Source organism: Musca vetustissima, unplaced genomic scaffold (genome assembly GCF_032173495.1).
Source record: "Musca vetustissima isolate MV318-11 ecotype Yass unplaced genomic scaffold, APGP_CSIRO_Mvet_v1 utg2261, whole genome shotgun sequence".
Lineage (NCBI taxonomy): Eukaryota > Metazoa > Arthropoda > Insecta > Diptera > Muscidae > Musca > Musca vetustissima.
The window spans coordinates 18,738-40,750 of NW_026881272.1; the positions used below are offsets into that span (position 1 = coordinate 18,738).

At 34.4% G+C, this 22,013-nt stretch overlaps 1 long non-coding RNA gene across 1 annotated transcript in view; it reads left to right on the forward strand.

The window, feature by feature from the left end:
- LOC133327238 (uncharacterized) overlaps positions 1-22,013 on the forward strand; it is a 66,259-nt gene that overhangs the window by 16,723 nt on the left and 27,523 nt on the right. The window contains exon 2 of the long non-coding RNA XR_009754221.1: positions 10,263-10,429. This is a non-coding gene — a long non-coding RNA (uncharacterized LOC133327238). The remainder of the gene's footprint in view (positions 1-10,262; positions 10,430-22,013) is intronic.

A 22,013-nucleotide genomic window follows, 5' to 3' on the forward strand; every position in this document is an offset into this window, starting at 1 on the left:
CCTTAGCGTGCGTTGACTACGAAAGCGGGAATGCAAGATATTGGAATTAAAGATAAACATATCAACACGTCTACTTAAGAATTCAAGACAGCAAGAATACACAATTTATTGAAAATTTCTCTAATACAATATTTAGGTTTCAAAGGTTACTTATGTATTTTGTTGACAAGTAAATTGAAACAAGTATATCTAACATACCCTCTCAACAAAATAAATCCTTAACTAATAAGATAAACTTAGATGAAGCCAAAGGTTTGTTCAAGAAATCAGCTCGTTGTTGATCGGTTGGACAATACAATAAATCAATTACACCATCACCCTCTAAATTCCTTATGTGATGATACTTATCATAAGTATGTTTGGTTCTTGAACTAAACTTTGGTTGTCTGGTTGTCTTCATACATCGGAATCGGATGTGAGATTGTAATTGACATATCATGTAGTAATTGTTTGATCCACAATAGTTCTTGAGCTGCCTACGATGTCGCTATAAACTCAGCTTCTGTAGACGATAACGCAATTGTTGACTGCTTCTTTGAAGACCAAGAAATTGCATTGTCACCCAGCAAAATTAGATAACCACTTGTTGATTTTCGATCCTCGAGATCTCCTGCCCAATTTGAATCCGTGTAGCATTTGATATTCAAATCCAAATCTGATTTAATTATTAATTTTCATTCCGTTGTTGCCTTCAGATATCTAACGACCTTTTTAGCAGCTTCCTAATCACATTTTCCGGGGTTTTCAACCCTTCGACATAAAATAGAAACGGCTGCAGCTATATCTGGTCTTGTCGTGATCGATAGAAGAAACGTGTAGCATTTGATAATCAAATCCAAATCTGATTTAATTATTAATTTTCATTCCGTTGTTGCCTTCAGATATCTAACGACCTTCTTAGCAACTTCCTAATCACATTTTTCGGGGTTTTCAACTCTTCGACATAAAATAGAGACGGCTGCAGCTATATCTGGTCTTGTCGTGATCGATAGATGAAGAATCATTCCTAAAATAGATCGGCTTTTGACAAACTGCTTATAATTCAGAGGAGTCTTTCTTTTCAGTCTTTCAGTCCGGCGATTTTCTGTGTCACTTTCCTCGATTTCAGCATCAACGTTAATAACAGGTTGGTCTATAGTGACGTCCTCTACATCCTCATCAGCAGACTCAAAATCCAACTCATACTCTTCTGTGTTGATTTCCTTACAGCTTGAAAATTGTATTGGAATCGATTGTTCAGTTAGATTTTCCTTCCTATGCTGCATATCAAATTCATGATATGTGACATCCTTACTTATAATAATTTCATTGCTTCCGTTTTTCAAAATTCAGTATCCCTTCGCTGTTTCGGAATATCCTACCAAAATTCTTTCAATCGCTACATCATCAGGCTTACGACGTTTACATTTTGGAATTTGAATATAAGCTTTACTACCATAGACTTTGATGTTACTTAAATCTAGTTTCTTTTCAAACCACAATTCGTAATGAGTTTAATTTATACTTTTAGACGGTAATCGGTTTTGAACATAATTTGCATCCATAACACATTCGGACCACAGCATTTTAGGTAAATTTGCTTCATTCACCATAGCTCTTACCATTTCAACTAAAGTGCGGTTTTTACGCTCCGCTTCTCCGTTCTGTTCCGGACAATATGGCGCTGTTGTTTGCACAATTATACCATTATTCTTCAACTTCGGCAATGAAATCCTTACCTCAGATTTCTTCGATAAAAGATAAACTTTCGTATATCACGAGAAATCATCGATGAAAGTAAAAAAATATTTCTTTCTAGTCTGAGAGCTTACTTGAAAGGGTCCGCAAACATCCGAATGGACGAGCTCCAATACCTCCTTAGTCCTGCTGTTGCTCCCTTTCGGAAATGGATTCCTAGTCATTTTGGATTTTGTACATATATCACAAAATTTATTGTCATTACAATCCTGTATACAAATGCCTTCAGCTAAATTTTGTAATTTCTTGATATGAGCAATATTTCTGTGACCTAAGCGTCGATGCCACAAATGAATACATGCTAATGAATGATTTGTATATGTGTTCTGTTTGCATCCATTTCTTTCTTTTAAAGCATACCGATTTTCAGTTGCTAAACCCTCGGCTAGTAACTCTCTTCCTTTTTGAATGATACATTTGTCTTCATTAAATATAACCATGCTTCCTTTTGAGGTCATAGCTTTCACAGACATTAGACTTCCATTGAGACCGGGATCATATAACATATCTTGAAGGAGTATTTTATTGTGTTTTCCATATATTAATCCTTCTCCAGTCCCCTCTGCATCTAAAGCTTTTACGTAAACTACGTGCGCTTTACTATTACTGTTCTCCAATTTATTGAAGAATTCAAAATTATTAGTCATATGAATGGATGCTCCGGAGTCGATAACCCATCCATTGTTGCTATTAGAAACATTCAAGAATACATGACCAGACACCAATTTGCTTTCTTCATATATCCCCTTTTTCCATATAAAGCAGTCTTACTTTAAATGTCCCAGCTTTTTGCAATGATAATACTTAATGCTTACGTTTCTTAAACTGTCCTTGCTGTGTTTTTAAAAGCTTAATTTTCTACCATATTATTAGAATTTACCATTTCAGACCTTCAAGTTTTTCTTGAATATATTCCAGTGTGATAGTCTCTCCTGGCTGACCTTCAATTGACGTAACTATTGCACTAAAAGACTTCGGCAAGCTGTTCAACATAATGACCACCATGGAATTATCCTTGACTTCCTCACCCATATCTAGCAATTGTGCCCTTATAACATTCAAACTATTGATGTGATATTGCATATTTTTACCTTCTGTCATGCTTGTGTCATATAGGCGACGTAACAAATGCAACTTAGACGTCATAGTTTTTCTCTCATAGGTTCTTTTCAATGTATTCCACATGGTTTTTGCTGATGTTGATGTTCTTATAAGATGTATTTGCAAATTTTCCCCACACATTGCTATAGTTGCTTTGGCTTTCTGATCTTGTCTAGTGAACTCCGCGGTAACAGGATTTGGCGTATCCTTTTCAACAACATCCCACAAATCCAATTGAATTAAATGCATTTCCATCTTTAATATTATGTAAAATAATTACGGGAATTTAACAATGGAAACATCACTTTTTGCTCCATTCCGGAAATGCATCAAAAAAGTGGACCTATATTAATACCCTCATTACCTATGGACCTATAGAGTCGGAAATGAATATATCGACGAGTTACAAAGGGATTTAAAAAATTGTATAATCTTCATATTATAGTGAAGGGTATAAACGGGGGGTTATATGGGGACTACCCGTTATAGGACGCGAATATGAATGATGTTTGAAAGGGAGGAAATACGCTCAGAACCTTCAAAATACCGAAAATTATACCATACCATTATATGGGGACTACCTGAAAATAATGGACCAATATTTATAATTTTTAGTGGATACCTTTGCGAATTCGGTTATAAAACGCGCTCAAGAACGCCAACATACAGAAAATTTGGGGGTACCCTTATATGGGGGCAATGCCTAAACGTGAAACGATATAGCTCATCTTCGAACTACAGGTAGGTTGTGGATTGGTTGTGATAAGTTTATATTTATTTCAATCTTGGGTAACAATAAATGCAAAAATATATGGTTTCCTGTTTGGGAATAGCTCCCATTTAAGGGGACCGCCCCATTTGCGGTATTTGAAGGTGCTAGCTTCATTTCCAACCGAAATAGCTATAATTTCGCAAAAATGTTTTTAATATGGGCCATATTACGAACTATTCTCCGGAACACAACTTCAGGGGGGAAGGCTACGCAACAAATGAAAAGGAATATTTTTAAGATAAGCAAGGAGAAAAGGTTTGGAGTTCATAATGGCAAGCAAGGAACGGTGATGGAAAAGATGCAATGCTAAATATTCAATAACGTTTCGACAAAGTAATAACAAATTGGTCACACTAGTTCGATCATTTAAAGGAAGTAAAATAATTTAAAAGTTTACCTAATTTTTTATTACTTCAAATATATATTATTACAATATGTATGTTTTGCCACAGCGTTTTCAAGACCTTATTGAGGCGAATTGGTTTACAATATAAATCCAAATACGTGTTTTATCATATGACAAAATATTAATAAAAAAATTAAATAACAATAAAAAATAAATTACGTTAGAAGCAATTAAATTTTACATTATAAAAATGACTTTATCGGTTTTTTAAATAATGAAATTCTTGTTATACACTGCGTATCATAACTATAGACGCACCCTTTATTCAATTGGTATGTTAGTTGACAAATAAGATGGACTTATTAAGTTATTGTTAACAATAAAACGATCAAAAACACATATTATTCAACAAAAATAATTAATTTACTCTCTATGGTTTCGCCGAATTCTGCACTTTCAAAATTGCTGGTGTTGCATAACTATAGACGCACTTTTACAAAATTAGAAAAATTTATTTTTTAAAACTTAAATAAAATAAAATAACTTTTATAAATAATGGGTAGGGTCTCCCTTATTTTCAATAAGTTCAAAAATTTTATCCATCACACTGTTGTTCAAAATTATTCGCAAGTCTTCATCGATTGACCGCTATTCATCGAAAATCACTTCTTGGAGGTAAAATACCGTTTGGTATTGGAGGTTTCCTGCATAGACACGATGAGTCAATATTCCACACATGTTCTCGATCGGATTCTGGTCGGAAATTTTAACATTTTTCGATTTTAACCATACTTGAGTATGGCGACTTTTATGAACTGGTGCGTTGTCCTGCTAAAAAACGAGTCCTTGATTGTTGCTGCTTTCCAAAAATGGCAATAATTTGTCTTCCAAGACTTGAACGTACCCCATTGAATTCATCCGACAACATGGAAATGCCAAATAAAGCATTCCGTGGCTATAAAATGCTCCCAAGGTGGCGGTTACCGAAATATCGTTATTTCTTAATACGATATTTCAGTGGCGGTTCCTTAATGGCCTTGGGAGCATTTTATAGCCACGGAATGCTTTATTTGACATTTCCATGTTGTCGGATGGAGTACGTTCAAGTCTTGGAAGACAAATTATTGCCATTTTGGGAAAGCAACAATAATCAAGGACTCGTTTTTTAGCAGGACAACGCACCAGTTCATAAAAGTCGCCATACTCAAGTATGGTTAAAATCGAAAAATATTAAAATTTCCGACCAGAATCCGATCGAGAGAAGTGATTTTCGATGAAGTGATTTTCGATGAATAGCGGTCAATCGATGAAGACTTGCGAATAATTTTGAACAACAGTGTGATGGATAAAATTTTTGAACTTATTCAAAATAAGGGAGGCCCTACCCATTATTTATAATAGTTATTTTATTTTATTTAAGTTTTAAAAAATTAATTTTGCTAATTTTGTAAAAGGGCGTCTATAGTTATACAACACCAGCAATTTTGAAAGTGCAGAATTCGGCGAAAGCATAAAGAATAAACTAATTATTTTCCTTGTATAACATGTGTTTTTGATCGTTTTATTGTGAACAATAACTTAATGGGTCCATTTGATTTGTCAACTAACATACCAATTGAATTAAGAGTGTGTCTATAGTTATGATACGCAGTGTATTTATATTATATTATTATTTATATCATTGGGCAGGTGGTTAACAAGTAAACATCCATTATGCTCAATTTTTTGTTTCGTTAATTCCAAACGACATCTTTTTACTCTTAAAACAGAATTATTCCTCGTATCGACAAAGGTTTGACTCATTTCAAATTGTATTGACTGATGACCGATATCATGGGTAACTTTAAACATATATGTCAGCATTTGAAGTTTATAAGTACCATGTATAGGGAGAATATTTTTTGCAATATGTTTGTAGAGTTCTGTTTTGGGGTAAAATCTCGACAAGTTGAAAACTATTATAAGTGCTTTATTTTGGGTTCTGCAATGATTTCAAGTATATATTATTTTTGTGGGCATATATGATTGCCAAATAGTTGAAATGACTTTGAATTAGTGAAGTATATATCAAAAGTTTCGTTTTTACATTAAATGTATTTCTGAATTTATGGAGGATACCAATAGCAGGCGCAACTTTTTTTCTTAGTTCATCCATATGCACATTCCATGCCAAATTATTTTGCATATATATGCCAAGATACTTTAACATTTGGCACTCAACAATTTTTAAATCTCCAATTTGTATATGAAATTCTTGATTATATTGTGGACATCGAGGTCGACATCTGATCACTTTTGTCTTATTTGTATTACAAGTTTGTTTAATCTACAGTAACCCATAATTTTAGCAGCATCCTGTTCCATTTGTCCCCTTAAAATAGTAATATGATGATATATCATCCAAATAGCAATATGATGATATATCAATATCATCCGCATATAGAACTAATTTTCCATACAGATTCATATTGGATATATCATTAATATACAATGTAAACATCAGCGGTCCCAGAACACTCCCTTGTGGTACACCATACCCCACAGTACCAGTTTTACTTTTTGCACCATTAATTTCAACAAATTGTTTTCTATTCGTAATATAAATTCCAATCAGTTGTAACGCATTACCACTAATCCCATAATATGGAAGTTTAGACAGCAATATTGTGTGATCTATAAGGTCAAAACCTTTTGAAAGGTCATCGCATCCTGCGTTCCGCTTCCTTTCCGAAACCTGAATTGCATTGGATACACCTGACCAGTCTGTTCGAGATATGTTGAGAGCTGTTTATGCAACAACTTCTCAAATATTTTATCAAATAATGACAATAAGGTTAATGGCCTAAAATCACATGCTTTTTTGCATTTGGCAGTTTGGGTACTGGTACAATTTTAGCTATTTTAAGAACTTCTGGATATATATACTTGTTTACCATATTGTTGAAATTTAATAATAGGTGCTCCCAAATATAATCTTTAGATGTATTTTAAATTTTACCTGATATTTCATCATGACCTGGACTTTTGGCATTATAAGCGGTTCGATAAGGCTCATAATATTATTTCTGCTTTCAATATTGAACGAAAAAGTTGATGCGTATCTTGTCTTGTTGTGAATAATTTTGTTTTTCAAGATTTTAGGAATATTTAAAAAGTAATCATTATCGTCATATACTTGTTCATTGGCTTCATTGATAAGTTGAATAGTATGCTTATCTTTTCTTCCTAAGCATTTGTTAAGAAAATTCCAACTTTTACGTGGATTTTGTTCCAATTTCTCTAGATTCCAGCTTATATAGGAATTCATACATATTTTGCTGGAAATTTTTATTTTTTCATCCTTGCCTCTCTTTCTCTTAGCCAATAGCTTTTCTTTGTATATTTTGAGCGAAGTTAGGTGTTTATTCTCCCATGGAGTTAAAATTGGTCTCGACAAACCTTTAACTGTCGTAAAAGTTGTGTTTGCTTTGATTATTTTTGTAATTGGCGATGTTATTATCTCTAAATCATCAGATGGATCATCGATATGATCAAATTTATCCATTTGAATCTGAATTTCTTGTGGGGATATTTGAAGTCAAAGGTTTACGTTAACAAGCCAAGGACCGTAGAAGAGCTCAAGAAATAGCCGCCATGCCGAAATGTTAGCAAAAATGATAGAAAATGCAGCAAGAAGGGCACAATACGTCATCAACGCCAGAGGCGGCCATTTGAGAGATATCATATTCAACAATTGATGTAAACACATCTACTTGGAACAAGTTAAATGATTAATATGGCCAACCGCCAAATTTTTATTTTTTCTTTGATTTAAAAAAAACATGCGTCCGTCGAATATGGGAACCCTTTATAAAATGATGTACCTCCATATCCATCATTGCGGCAACAGTGTATGGCATTATACCCAGGGACTGCATAAATTTGTGTTATATTCCTTTGGAACCACGTTTTTTGTATAGCAATGATCTTCGGCAATACTGGAAGATTTGCCACTACTGATTTAAATGTATTAAATTTGTTTAATGAGGAAATGCAATACATTTACAGACAAAATATTCAATTTGTATTTAAATACGGTGATTTACTAGTGATACAAAGTCGGCATTAACTTCAACAGCATTGTCATCAGTATCCTCTTCTTCTTCTGGAACAGATAAAATGCTCATCGATCTTCTTCCTTGGAAGTTATTTGGTGTTGCTTTAAGTAATATTTCATCGATATCTTTTTTTCTTCGAATTAGTTTCGGTTTATTTAAAGTGCTTTTTTTTAACGTAAATTTTGTTACCGTATGTATATATGTATTTATAGCCCACTGTTTTTATTGATTTGCCGTAGTTGAAAAGTTCCAATAACTCTTTGCGTAGGAAGTCGTTCACATATATTGACTTTGTACTTTCATTCTCTTTTAACTTTTTTTTTGTTTTTAGCCGATTTTGAATTAAATTTAACAACCAACGACTGATTTTTATTGTTTGTGTTTCTCTTTTTTAAAAAGTATGCCTCTTCAATATTCTCTTCATTCATTTGAACACCAACTGTTTCTGAGAGGGCAATAACAGCTTGCACAGCACTTTGATTACCTGTGTCACTAAGTCAATTTATGACGCAATCATTTTTGACCCGTTGGCCATTTAGCATTTTCACGGATTCCTTTAATGTTTTTATTTCCGATTTAAGGATTGTATTTTCTTCCTCTACATTATCTATTTTTTTTTTTTGTATTAAGTTCATCAAATTTACACGACATGAACTGAACTGACTCTGTGCGGCGATCAATTTTATCAAGTTTTTCCTCCATACGTTTTAACTGGTTTGTTATTATAGCATCCGGTTTACCATCACAAACTTGACAAATATATTCGTCCTCTTCATGTTTTAATAAATGCTCATAATGTTTCTTGTCCAGTTTCGTACATATTATATGATAAAGTTTGGAGGATTTATCACATTCAATATAATCATCTTTATCTTCATTTATATCAAGTTTACAGTGAGCACAAACTATCCTTTTTGATCTCAGGCTTCTACGGCCAGTATTTGATGGCATTTTATTTTATTAATTAATATAGAAAATTTGAGTTTTAATAATTTAGTTTTTTTATTGTTTTATTTGAAATTTTTATTTTATAATGTATTCCAAATCTTTGCATACTTTTAGGCACATGTATATATTCACCACATATGATTAAAAAAGTTAAAAATTTTATGTTTATAGAGCATACTTTTAGGCCGACATTTTATTAACAAAAGTTAAAAATTTGAGTTTTTAAAGCATACTTTTAGGCCGACATTTGATTAACAAATCTGGATTAAAATGGCTAATTTTTAATGCGCAGTTTAAGGATGAAATTGTAAAAAACAACTTCTTACTTTTCTCTTTTTTTAGCATAATGGACTGCTTCACACTTGACTTTTGGCATAAACTTCAAAATGTTTTGATCTGTGCACTTCCTCAGTCTCTCTCCACTATTTTTGTGTGTTTTTCTTATGCTTTCAATATTTGTTTTAAAACACATGAATGTTTTAGTTAAAATGCACTATTTTTCGCTTATATATAGTAACCAATCTCACTAGCTGCACTAGCAATCATATAATGGTATATTTATTAACTTTTTAGTGTTTAAACTTTTCAAAACCGTCACAATTATTGGAGCTAGGAAAACACACATCCGATCGCTTTAACTTCTTCTTCTAGTTGACCACAATGCCAGAATCGAGAGTGTTAACGGTTTATATATATTTTGGTAGTGCAAAACAGTCAGGCGAAATTCCAATTATTAGTGAGAAAAATATGGCATTGTCCACCAAGGGGTAAGCCAAAAAAGTCTATAGTTTTGGATATCGCTACAAATACTCATCAGTTTCCTAAGTTGTTTTTGTTAAATATTCATCCCAGTAACTATTTATAATAAAAAAAAACGTTCATACCCAGATGCCACTTGTGACAAATCGAAATACTTACGTTACCAGCGATACCAAATCATTGAGAAATTCGTTGATGCCTTACTTCCTGGTTAACAAGGTATTTGCATTTGTCGTCGTGAGGTGGATAATTTAATAACAAGTATTTACATAAACCAAAATTTAACCATGTCCAGTTATTTTTGTTTTGTCCAGTTGTTTTTTTTAAACCCAATGTCCAGCTTTTTGGATGTAACTACCCTAGTATAATACTGTAAAAATTAGGGACATGTATCGTATGTGCCTAAAATAGAGAAGGGTATCATTTAGTCGGCACGTCCGACTTTTGAATATTCTTTGTTGGTTTCGGGACTATATTCTAACTTCAAGTGACTTTCTTCCAGGTGCTGAATAAATTCGACTATTTCTTTACGGCTGTCTTCACAATAGAACTGGTGTTAAAATTGATTTCATACGGATTTGTACTTCACGATGGCGCTTTCTGTAGATCTGCTTTTAATTTATTGGATCTACTAGTCGTGTGTGTCTCTCTAATATCAATTTTCTTCAAGTAAGTACATAAGTATACATCTCCTTAATATACACATTTAGTTTTTAGTTTTTTTTTTTTTTGAGAATCTTATATATTTATAAGTATTTCTAATATTATATTATTATATAAATATGGTCAGGTAAAACTATACGTCAAAACTTTTAAACGTGTAAAGGAAATTCGAAACCACATGCCAGGCAATTGGCACAATATCCGTAACAATAATGCACCATACTGTACCTGTATTCCGTTAGTCGCATTCTTGTTAGGAACCTCTTGCGTTCTTGTGTGAATAAGGAGTATTTAGTAATGAAAATATATAGGTTTATAATAGAGAATGAAGCGTAGATATTAGCAAAACACTGAGCTGAACTGAAAGACTTAACCGGAATTTTGCTATGAATTTAGATAATTGAACTTGTGAATCAATTACTTTTGAAATAGAATGTACACCCATAAGAGAGTCATATACATACATTGAGTTACGTAGAATTTCAAATACCAAAAAATATGATATCGGCCATGTGGAACATTTTGCGGATAGCCAACTGGGAGCGGATATGATTGATTAAAAAGCGTTGGTATCCACTACAATAAGCGATACATTTTTTTATGTCGCATTGAACAGATTCGTTGTCGCCATTGAACAGATTCGTCGTTGTATGATTCTCCTTCAGGTGAAAATTGTTTTCAACTTTTATTATTTTCGTAATAAACATATGTTTATAATACTATTAGGAATTCCTAACCGTGCTAGTTTATATTTTAATAATCGAAATAAATTCGGCTTCAACTTTAATATATAATAGTTTTTTCTTACATAACTATTTTGAATTTTTTGTTAAAACAAGTAAAACCATATATGCGGTTATACCAAAACGGGGATCGATATTGATACATTTTTGTACCTAAATTTGTCAGCCAATGGGAATACAAAATATCAAATCTTTTCTAAGCAGAAGATTAATGCTTGTACTCCCGTAATGTTCAATACTCAATTAATGATACGTGAAGACAGAATGTTGTATCAAGTACAAAAATATAAATGTATTTCTTTTTATATTATACTTTATAATCTTGGGCAAATGTAGTTATGGGATCTAACCTTTTTTGTTTTGTTGTCAGCATTCATATTGGCTGGGGAGCCATTTAATTTAATTTTTCTTACTCTTAAATTTTTATTAGTTTTTATAATATTAATAAGGTAAAACATCACTACCAGAGTTTTAGCTCTTTTTATTATTGTTATCTCCAATACATGTATAATTGGCAAAGAAGCTTTCTTTGTATTGAGTAAATAAATAAATAAAATGAGATCATATTTTACAGAACAGAAAGTAAATTAAAGAGAGGCGTCTACTCTTTTTTAGAATATAAGTTTTTTCTTACATAAACCTTCATATAAATATGGAATAAAACTTATATACATTTATGATAAATAGCTATACTTAATGCCGGAAGGTTAAATCTAAAACATGGTATCTGTTTAACACTTTAGGGCCAATATTGCCCAGAGGCAACAAAATGTTTTCCAATTGTACGAAGTCTGCCAACAGAATTATTTTTTATTCTTGTAAAAATTATTATAGGGAATGTTAACGCCAAGGTTAGCTATGCTGATCACCCTATTTGATATTTAAAATGTTCTTTCATTTGCTTAAATTTGCATCTAACCCTTGGTACTAAATGTTAATGTACAAAATGCAAATGTTTGCTTTTTACACTGGTTGTTCCTTTTTTCATTTATGTAAATATATATACTTCTTTTCTAACCAACAAACATCACTGTTCTTAGTAAGATTCACTTCCAAATTCTATACGGAATTTCAACCAATAATATTCCACCAATTTGGCCCATTCGCACCGGATAATTGGATAGCTGTTGCAAAATTCTACAAATAACATTTGTTTACACCATTAATTTCATCAAAAACAAGGTAAGTTTGTGCTTTTCATTCCTAAAGTAAACAATAGTGCATTCTTATGTGTGGTGTTCATGTGCGTTTTGCAGACGGCAATTGGTTTTTGAATTTTTTTTCGAAAGCACAGTGTTTCCAGCTGCAGTGTAAATTTCTTTAATTTTCAAATTAATAAAATTCAAAACATTGGTGGAATATTCAATTATTATATTTTCATATTATTATTTTCATTATTTATTCTAATTCATTTTATTACGCTCGACATACGTATATCATTTCTATTCTTGTTTGTTTGCTGTTCTTTTGTTCGGTCATCCAACGACCAGTGTTCCTTACCACTGTAGTTTTTGTTGTTATAGATCTAACTGCCGTAGCACTGCTTGTTCTCACACAACAAACATTCATACGTACATTAATTCAGTGTTGCTTGGCGGCCGCTGTTGGTTCGTTCGGGGATCGATATTGATACATTTTTGTACCTAAATTTGTCAGCCAATGGGAATACAAAATATCAAATCTTTTCTAAGCAGAAGATTAATGCTTGTACTCCCGTAATGTTCAATACTCAATTAATGATACGTGAAGACAGAATGTTGTATCAAGTACAAAAATATAAATGTATTTCTTTTTATATTATACTTTATAATCTTGGGCACATGTTGTTATGGGATCCAACCATTTTTGTTTTGTTGTCAGCATTCATATTGGCTGGGGAGCCATTTAATTTAATTAGTTTTAATAATATTTATAAGGTAAAACATCACTACCAGAGTTTTAGCTCTTTTTATTATTGTTATCTCCAATACATGTATAATTGGCATAGAAGCTTTCTTTGTATTGAGTAAATAAATAAATAAAATGAGATCATATTTTACAGAACAGAAAGTAAATTAAAGAGAGGCGTCTACTCTTTTTTAGAATATAAGTTTTTTCTTACATAAACCTTCATATAAATATGGAATAAAACTTATATACATTTATGATAAATAGCTATACTTAATGCCGGAAGGTTAAATCTAAAACATGGTATCTGTTTAACACTTTAGGGCCAATATTGCCCAGAGGCAACAAAATGTTTTCCAATTGTACGAAGTCTGCCAACAGAATTATTTTTTATTCTTGTAAAAATTATTATAGGGAATGTTAACGCCAAGGTTAGCTATGCTGATCACCCTATTTGATATTTAAAATGTTCTTTCATTTGCTTAAATTTGCATCTAACCCTTGGTACTAAATGTTAATGTACAAAATGCAAATGTTTGCTTTTTACACTGGTTGTTCCTTTTTTCATTTATGTAAATATATATACTTCTTTTCTAACCAACAAACATCACTGTTCTTAGTAAGATTCACTTCCAAATTCTATACGGAATTTCAACCAATAATATTCCACCAATTTGGCCCATTCGCACCGGATAATTGGATAGCTGTTGCAAAATTCTACAAATAACATTTGTTTACACCATTAATTTCATCAAAAACAAGGTAAGTTTGTGCTTTTCATTCCTAAAGTAAACAATAGTGCATTCTTATGTGTGGTGTTCATGTGCGTTTTGCAGACGGCAATTGGTTTTTGAATTTTTTTTCGAAAGCACAGTGTTTCCAGCTGCAGTGTAAATTTCTTTCATTTTCAAATTAATAAAATTCAAAACATTGGTGGAATATTCAATTATTATATTTTCATATTATTATTTTCATTATTTATTCTAATTCATTTTATTACGCTCGACATACGTATATCATTTCTATTCTTGTTTGTTTGCTGTTCTTTTGTTCGGTCATCCAACGACCAGTGTTCCTTACCACTGTAGTTTTTGTTGTTATAGATCTAACTGCCGTAGCACTGCTTGTTCTCACACAACAAACATTCATACGTACATTAATTCAGTGTTGCTTGGCGGCCGCTGTTGGTTCGTTTGTTCGTGCGGTCAGCCAACCGCCCGCGTGCTCTTATGTGTGTTTTCACTCAACAGTAGTAAAGGTATTCTCTTTACTTGTGCGTGCACCTTACCGTCGTTCATTTTATATGGTCGCACTGTAACTTGTTTGCGACATTCATATATTAATATATTACTTGTACATATTTAAAGTAGTTGGTGCTGTACATTCTTTCTTGTTCCTTTGACGTCTGCCCAATTGGTTAAGATTCATATTTCTGAAGTTAAGTCCTTATGGGTAGACATCAAATCAGCGCACGACCAATCTATGTCCGATCGAGCTAGCGAGGAACAGAACGAGGAGGATGATAAACCAGAAGAAGATGCAGAAGCCGCTTCGGAGCTTGAGACATTCAAGGCCAAATACAACAGTGCCTATATTACTTACTGCGAGTGCTTGGCTCGCCTCACAGATGTTGTCTGAGGATCTCCAAGGACTAACAGTTCCCAAAGAGCCTTATGTTTCACCTTCGAACTCTTCGCCCAGAGTCCTAATTTTACAATTGATTTATTTGACCCAGAAGACTAAAGGCGAACCTAGAGATATAGTTCAACGTTCACCTTTGACAAATCAACGTTTGCACTTGCTTAGAAAGGATGATGCGATCGCTTCGAAAATAAGGGAATTCTTGTTAATGGCCAGTTAAAAGTTCTATTCAATCTTCCTGTACTTAAGTCCGAGTCGGCGAGTGCAATTAAGTCATTGCTATGCGATATAAATTCTTGCATTGCTGTGTTATCTCTGTACGATATCGATGTTAGAAGTTGGGATCCAATATTTGTTTTTGTTTTGTTTTTCAACTCTGTGCTTTTCAACTCTGTGCAACAGTGCTATTCCAAAGTGGGCTGACCTTGATTCTTTCCTCGCGAATCGATATCGGACTTTAGAATACGTCTTCGCAATTATCCGAAGTCTGATGATCGTAAAACTAAATCCAACGTCAATTCAAAAAATTCGAAGTTCAGCTTTCCATACCAAAGTTACGGCTCCAAATTGTCTTTGTGCCCAAATTCGGCTCATATTATTCGAAAATGTCCTAGATCAAGAAACAAGGACTGTGTCTGAATTGTTTCTCGAAACATCACAACATAAACATTTTACGAGCCAAAATAACTGCTTTGAATGTCAAACGCGGCAGAACGCTATACTTCATGAGCGTTCGTCAAGTAGGTATCCATCCAATACACCTACGAGCTCTACCACTTTAAGTCCAAACTCCACTCCATTTTCTCCAAGCTTATTACAGTTCAGGGGGTGGAGTAATTCAAACATGTTTCACTCTCGGGGTGTTTTGTTGGGGAATGTGATTCACTTAGGAGTAACTTATGACGCTCGTGTACTCCTAGATTCGGGTTCTCAAGGCACATTCATATCTGAACGGGACGGCTTGATGGGCCACGAAACCATCTTTGGATGGATTTTCACTAGCCTCGTTGCCGTTTCTTCTTCATCAGCCTCTTTAATTTCCAATTTCTGTGAAATTTCCTTAGACAGAGAGATATGTCGTTTTTGGAAAGTGGAGAATATTCTTAGGAAAAAGTTTCCTTCGGATTCCGATAAATATTTTGAAGAGCTCAACGTTTCCACTACGCTAACTTTTGCCTTCGGAAAGAGACAACCAATTCGAGAGGCATTCTTGCAGATCTTCCTAATAATGATTTATTTCATGAAGCCTTTTTTGAATTCAATGATCATAGCATAGCCAAAACCCTAGGGATTTGGTGGGATGCCAGTTCTGATGAATTTTTCTCTACATAAACGCCATTTCCCTCTTCATGTTCCTATACAAAAAGGGAGATCCTGTCTCAGATCTCCAAATAATTCGATCCTGTTGGATGGCTTTCGCCATGCATTGTTGCGGCGAAAGTTATCATGCCGAAGAAATAGTTTGATGACACTGGTTGGGATGATGTTATAAATCCCTCCACATTGTCCGAATGTAAAAAAACTCCAGTCAAACTACTCTGTTGTTGATAGAGGTGGGACAATTTTACTCCTTCGGCTGACATTGAGTTCCATGCGATGCATCCGAATATATGTGCGAATAACTACTGGTACGTCCGTATTCACTCACCTGGTGTATTTCAAGACAAGAGTTGCTCCAGTGAAAACACTGTCAATTCCAAGATTGGAACTTTGTTGAGCTGTTCTTCTAGCAGACATGATTGACACGTTACTTCCTGCCCTTAATATTTCCAAGTATTCCTTGTTCTGCTGGACTGACTTCATTATCGTTCTTTCATGGCTTTCCAAACCTCCTCGTCATTGGCAAACATTCGTTGCCAATAGAGTTTCGAATATTATTCAAGTAGTTGATCCATCCAGGTTTCACGATGTTCCTTCGGAAGCTAATCCAGCAGATTTAGCGAGCCGCGGTGTGTTGCCACGAGACATTATTTTCGTGAAACTCCAGACCAATGGCCAGAGTTCATTCATTCAACAGAAACAGACGTCGAGCCAAAGTCTGTTCGTGTTCATTTTTCCAATTTCAATTCAACGGAGGATATTTGACCGTCATATTCTTGTTACATAGTATAAGTTCTTATATTCAGAGGAGTAAAAATCATTGTACATTGGAAAGACGGTTTCGTCCTCCAGTTTGCTTCTAAGCTTAAATCCATATCTTGATGCTGATGGTCTGATTTGTTTTTGCGGCCGGTTAGATCCGTCACCTGAAATTCCTTTCGATGAAAGACGTCCGATTACACTCTCGTACAGTTGCAAGATCTCCAGGCTCTATGTACAATTTGTTAATCAGATTACCATTCATGGCGGCAATCAACTTGTTCTTCGAATGATATGTTCACAATACTGGACACCCAAGGTAAATAACATGATCAAGGCAGTCATAAAGGATTGCAAAACTTGTGTTCTTTACAAAAAGCATTGTCAGAAGCAGATCATGGCTGCCCTCCCTTCTGAGCGGACTATCCATTCTCGTCCATTTTCCCGTAACGGTCTTGATTTTGGTGGACTGTTTGATGTGAAAAGATACTGTGGGCGCGGTTGTCGTTTCACGAAAGATTAAGTGTGCGTGCTCGTATGTTTTGCCACAAAGTCGATTCATTTGGAGCTTACATGCCCTTCCCTTGTAATCTGACAATGTTACGGCCTTTGTAGGGGCGTCCAAAGTTTTTGCTTGAGAATTCATTAATGTTCGCGATCGGCTTTGATCACTCAATATACTCTTCATAAACTGAACTGACATTTTATTTCACCTCATATGGGTAGCCTTTGGGAGGCCGGAGTCAAAAATTTCAAAACCCACTTCTATAAGTTCGCCGGCTCATCCAAGTATACTTTCGAGGAATTCTCTACAATACTCTCGAGGATTGAGGCGTGTTCAAATTCGCGTCCTCTTTCTCCGATTTCAAGCGAGCCTTTCGATTTTGTAGCTCTGACCCCGGCCATTTCCTGATTGGTTCTCCGATTCTTGTCGATCCACATTATAGTTGCCATCTTGCCGTGTGGATCGACATTAAATCCGTCCACAAAGTTTCTGTTTTCACTGGAAAACTGAATATCTTCCAGAACTCCAAAAGCTTACGAAGTGACAAACTTCAAAAAATGATTTTTACGAAAATCTTCCGCCGAATTCGTGGCGACTGGGTAGAGTCACTAAGACGTACCTTGGTTCCGATAGGCATGTTCCAGTCGATGACGTCGTGACTCAGAAAGACATCATAACTCGTCCGATACGAGCTTGGTTATCGTTCTTCCTTCTGGTAACTGAGTTCGAAATTTCTTCCATTTACCTTTCTCTTCCGTTCCTTTTATCCATATTTATGTTACGTTAAGAACGATGCCTAAAGCAAACAGCTCCAGCCGCATGAGTGATTTCCGTGCCAACCAAGCTCCTCACTGATTATCGCGCTGTTAAACCCACAAGGCCCTCCGTTTCGTCCCAAGGATCCCAAACGTCATTGATCCACAAGAACAATATAATGTTATTGCCCACATTTCTGGTTCGGATCGACGCGAAAGTGACGGTTCGATGCCTCCTGAATTCGATTCGTTGTTTGGTTTCGGATCACTTCCAAAAGGCTACTCTAAACATTCCCTCAATTGTTGTTCGTCGATCCCGATGTCCACAAATCTGCCGGCATTGATATTGTCATCGGAGTGGATTTTTATCCGAGAGTAATGTCAGTAATTGTCCACTGCTCAGAGTACCATATTCGGGTGAGCAATTTATGGCTCCCGTCCGAACTGAGGTTTTCATTGTATTTATTAATGTTTTCTTCGAAATGAATTCCACCAATAAATTAAGTTTCTCACATGCACTATTCATTCTCTCCTTCCAGTGGCTACGGACGTAGCGAATCTATACGCCTGCGATGTTAGCTCTGGTTTTTCATTTCTTTAGTTGCAGTTACTGCAAGGGACCAGTAATGTTAACGCCAAGGTTAACTATGCTGGTCATCCTATTTTCAATTTTTTTTATTTCACTTTATTTATTTTACTTGATTTTTTATTTTATTTATTTCTGAATTTTAATAATGTCATAAGTTAAAAATAATGTCATAATTTATAAATAATGTAATGTAAACATTAATTCCATAGTTGTAACAAGTATATCTAAATAGAATGTAAAATTACAATTAGGTTAGATGTAGAAGAATAGGGTAATGAATTTGAATACATAAAAAGTTATTGTTCTGAATTAAACCGCCATCAATAGCGTCTTTCTTTCCGCCGTTAAAATTAGATAAATTAAATTTTGGTGCCGAAACCCGGGATATAAAGTGTCGGTGTGTTTTGTTAATTTTGTGCAAAACAGACTTCCTAAAATCCTGCAAGGAAGAAGAAGACAATATTAAAAAAAACAATTAAATAAAATAAATACAGAATACACTCCCCATCAAGAAACCTAGTGCTGTCCTCAGATCCAGATGCCCCGTCGCTTTGATTACCGTCTGATTCACAGGCAACAGCGTTGAACATAATTTGTGTGAATCCCAACCTGTAAATTACTCAGTGTTAGAGAATTTATTATACAAACTTCTTTCTTCACAATTTCCACTAATTATCCCTACACGCTTGATATTTCAAATTATATATATTTTGTGAATCGTTTTCGCTTTGTCAGCCATTCCACTTGTTGTAATTTGATACATTCGTAGCACCACACTAATCCGCGAAAACAAACTCCATAATACATTCTCGAGTGAAACTCGAGTAATCAAAATAATTTAAATCGGCAAATTGACATATATATTTTTAATTTATTAAATTTATTTATTTAATTTTGCCTTTTTTCACATTACATTCTTTGTTTTGATTAGTTTGTACTAGTGCCACGTGAGTAATTTACTACTTGTTTTCGGTTACTCCATTGGGTAAACAGTGCTATCGATAGTTATCGAAACAAGGCAATATTAAGGGTGCTATAGATTGTTTAGATTCGTAAACCAAATAATTTAATTAAAATAATCATTAAATAGCTATTAAAAGCTGACACTGGATAAAATTGCCAAATATGTAATGGCCTAAATTTAGCGGAAAATATTCCGAATATACAAATTAATCAGTCTTTTTGAAACTTTAGTTCACACAGACCCTACATTGACAGACATAGAAAAATTCAATCATTTAATTTCATACTTGTCTGATTTCAGATTTCTGAAGAAAATTATCCCAAGGCATTGTTTTCGATAATATTGCTAATCTTTTTGGTCTTCCTGAGATTTAGTTATATCGAAGGTCTATCCGTCACTGAATCTAATGGGATTTGATTTCAAGAAGCTCCCATTATGGTCTGATTGCGATGCTGTTTTAAATAAAAGATATCAGCATATATCAGCTGAAGAATCTTCTGCTGCAAGACCCAACATTAATAAACCAAAATTTGATAACCAGCCTAAAAAGAACTTTAAAACGTCATTTTCAGTTTCTAAACAGAAACCAACTTCTGAAAAGCATAATGTAAGTAATTGTACTTCCTTCACTGCCGTACCAGTTCTGCAAAGATTTGAGTTTAGTTAAGATGTCCCTGCTTGCATTAATTGCAAAAGGTCATACGGTTGCCAAATGCAATTCAGGAGTGAAGTATAGAGTTTGCGGTGGGTCACACCATTTCATACTGCATCGAATGAAAGCGTAATATTGGTCACAGCATTAGTGAAGGTTAGTAGTAGCTCAGGAAAATATATTCTGGCTAGAGCTCTGTTAGATTCCGGTTCTCAACCTAATTTGATAACCGAGGACTTGTACCAAGTCCTTAAAATAAAACGAGAAAGTGGAAGGTTAAATTTAATTGGCATACCGGAAGGAATTTCCATTTCGAAAAATAAAGTTCAATTGTCTGTGATGCCGAGACTCAATTCAACCCAATTTTCATCTACATTCTGGGTATTGAGTTCCATAACTAGTCTTCAACCCAATAAGTAGATTTCCACTGCTAGATGGAATACCCTAATTTCAATGAACCTCGTAAAATTGATTTATTACTTAAATTTTCTTCGAACTTCTTCGTGTATGCCGAATCAAATCGAATCCGAGTTATCCGGTTCTGCAAAAAACTTCTCTTGGCTGGATCGTAGCTGGCAAATACGATGAATCAAAGGGGTCGAATTGAAAAGTATGTCACTTGAACGTTGTCATAGACAATGAAGAAACATGGAAGAAATTCCAAATAATTGTGCAAAACTTCGATCAGAGGAACATCATAAATGCGAGAAACAGTTTCAAAAATATGTACGGCGTTTATCGTCGGGACGCTTTCAAGTGTCTTTACCTTTCAAAGAAGATGTGAAACTTTTGGGTTCGTCCTTTGAAACAGCCAAAAAGCGGTTTTTGGCATTGGAAAGAAAACTTTCTCATGACGGCACATCTAAAGAAATGCATAATTCTTTCATGAAATGCATAATTCTTTCACATGGAAAAAACTAGAGTTGGGCAATCTAGTTCCTTTGCTCCATATAGTTCCTTTACTCCATACAGTTCCTTTGCTCCATATAGATCCGACTCCAACATAGTTCCATTGCATCTGTCTCCTTCATCGTTCTGTTTTTGTTTTTTTTTTCATATATAGTTCCGTTAATCCATACAGTTCCTTCGATCCATTTCGATTCGCTCACATAAATACGTACTTACTGCAGATATTGAGAAAATGTATAGTCAAGTTTTAATGGATGAAAGAGATATTTATTTGATTTATTGATCTTTGACTGGGTCTGCTGAATCAACCAGATTTCTGAGACTGCAAGGGCATTGGAATTCATTGGGCCCCAAGAAATTATGTTTTCAAATTTTACATAGAGGGAGGCTTTCAAGATCTGAAGGCTACTAAAAGACACATTTTGTCAATATCTTTACGTTTGTTTGATCGCCTCTGCGTTTTGAGCCCAATAATAACCAAAGTCAAAATGTTATTGCAAGAACTTTGGATTAATAAATTATACTGGGATGAATCGATTTTAAATTCAATCATTCAAAGTTCGAATTGAATTATCCCAAGATTCGTATACGCAAATGTTTCATCTAGAATACAAATTCATGGTTTCTCAGATCCATCGATGCGTGCCTATGGATGTTGTTTCTATATTCGTTCGCAGGACTCTAATGGAGTATCTTGCAGGCTGCTAACAGCTAAATCTAAAGTAGCTCCCCTTAAAACTATGTCTCTTCCGAAGTTGGAGTTCTCAGCCGCACATCTCATGGCAAATGTGGTTACGAATTAAACCAATGATGAAAAAATACTGGTTAAAAGTCCATCCTTCTTGACTGGCCACGTATGTCTCAAA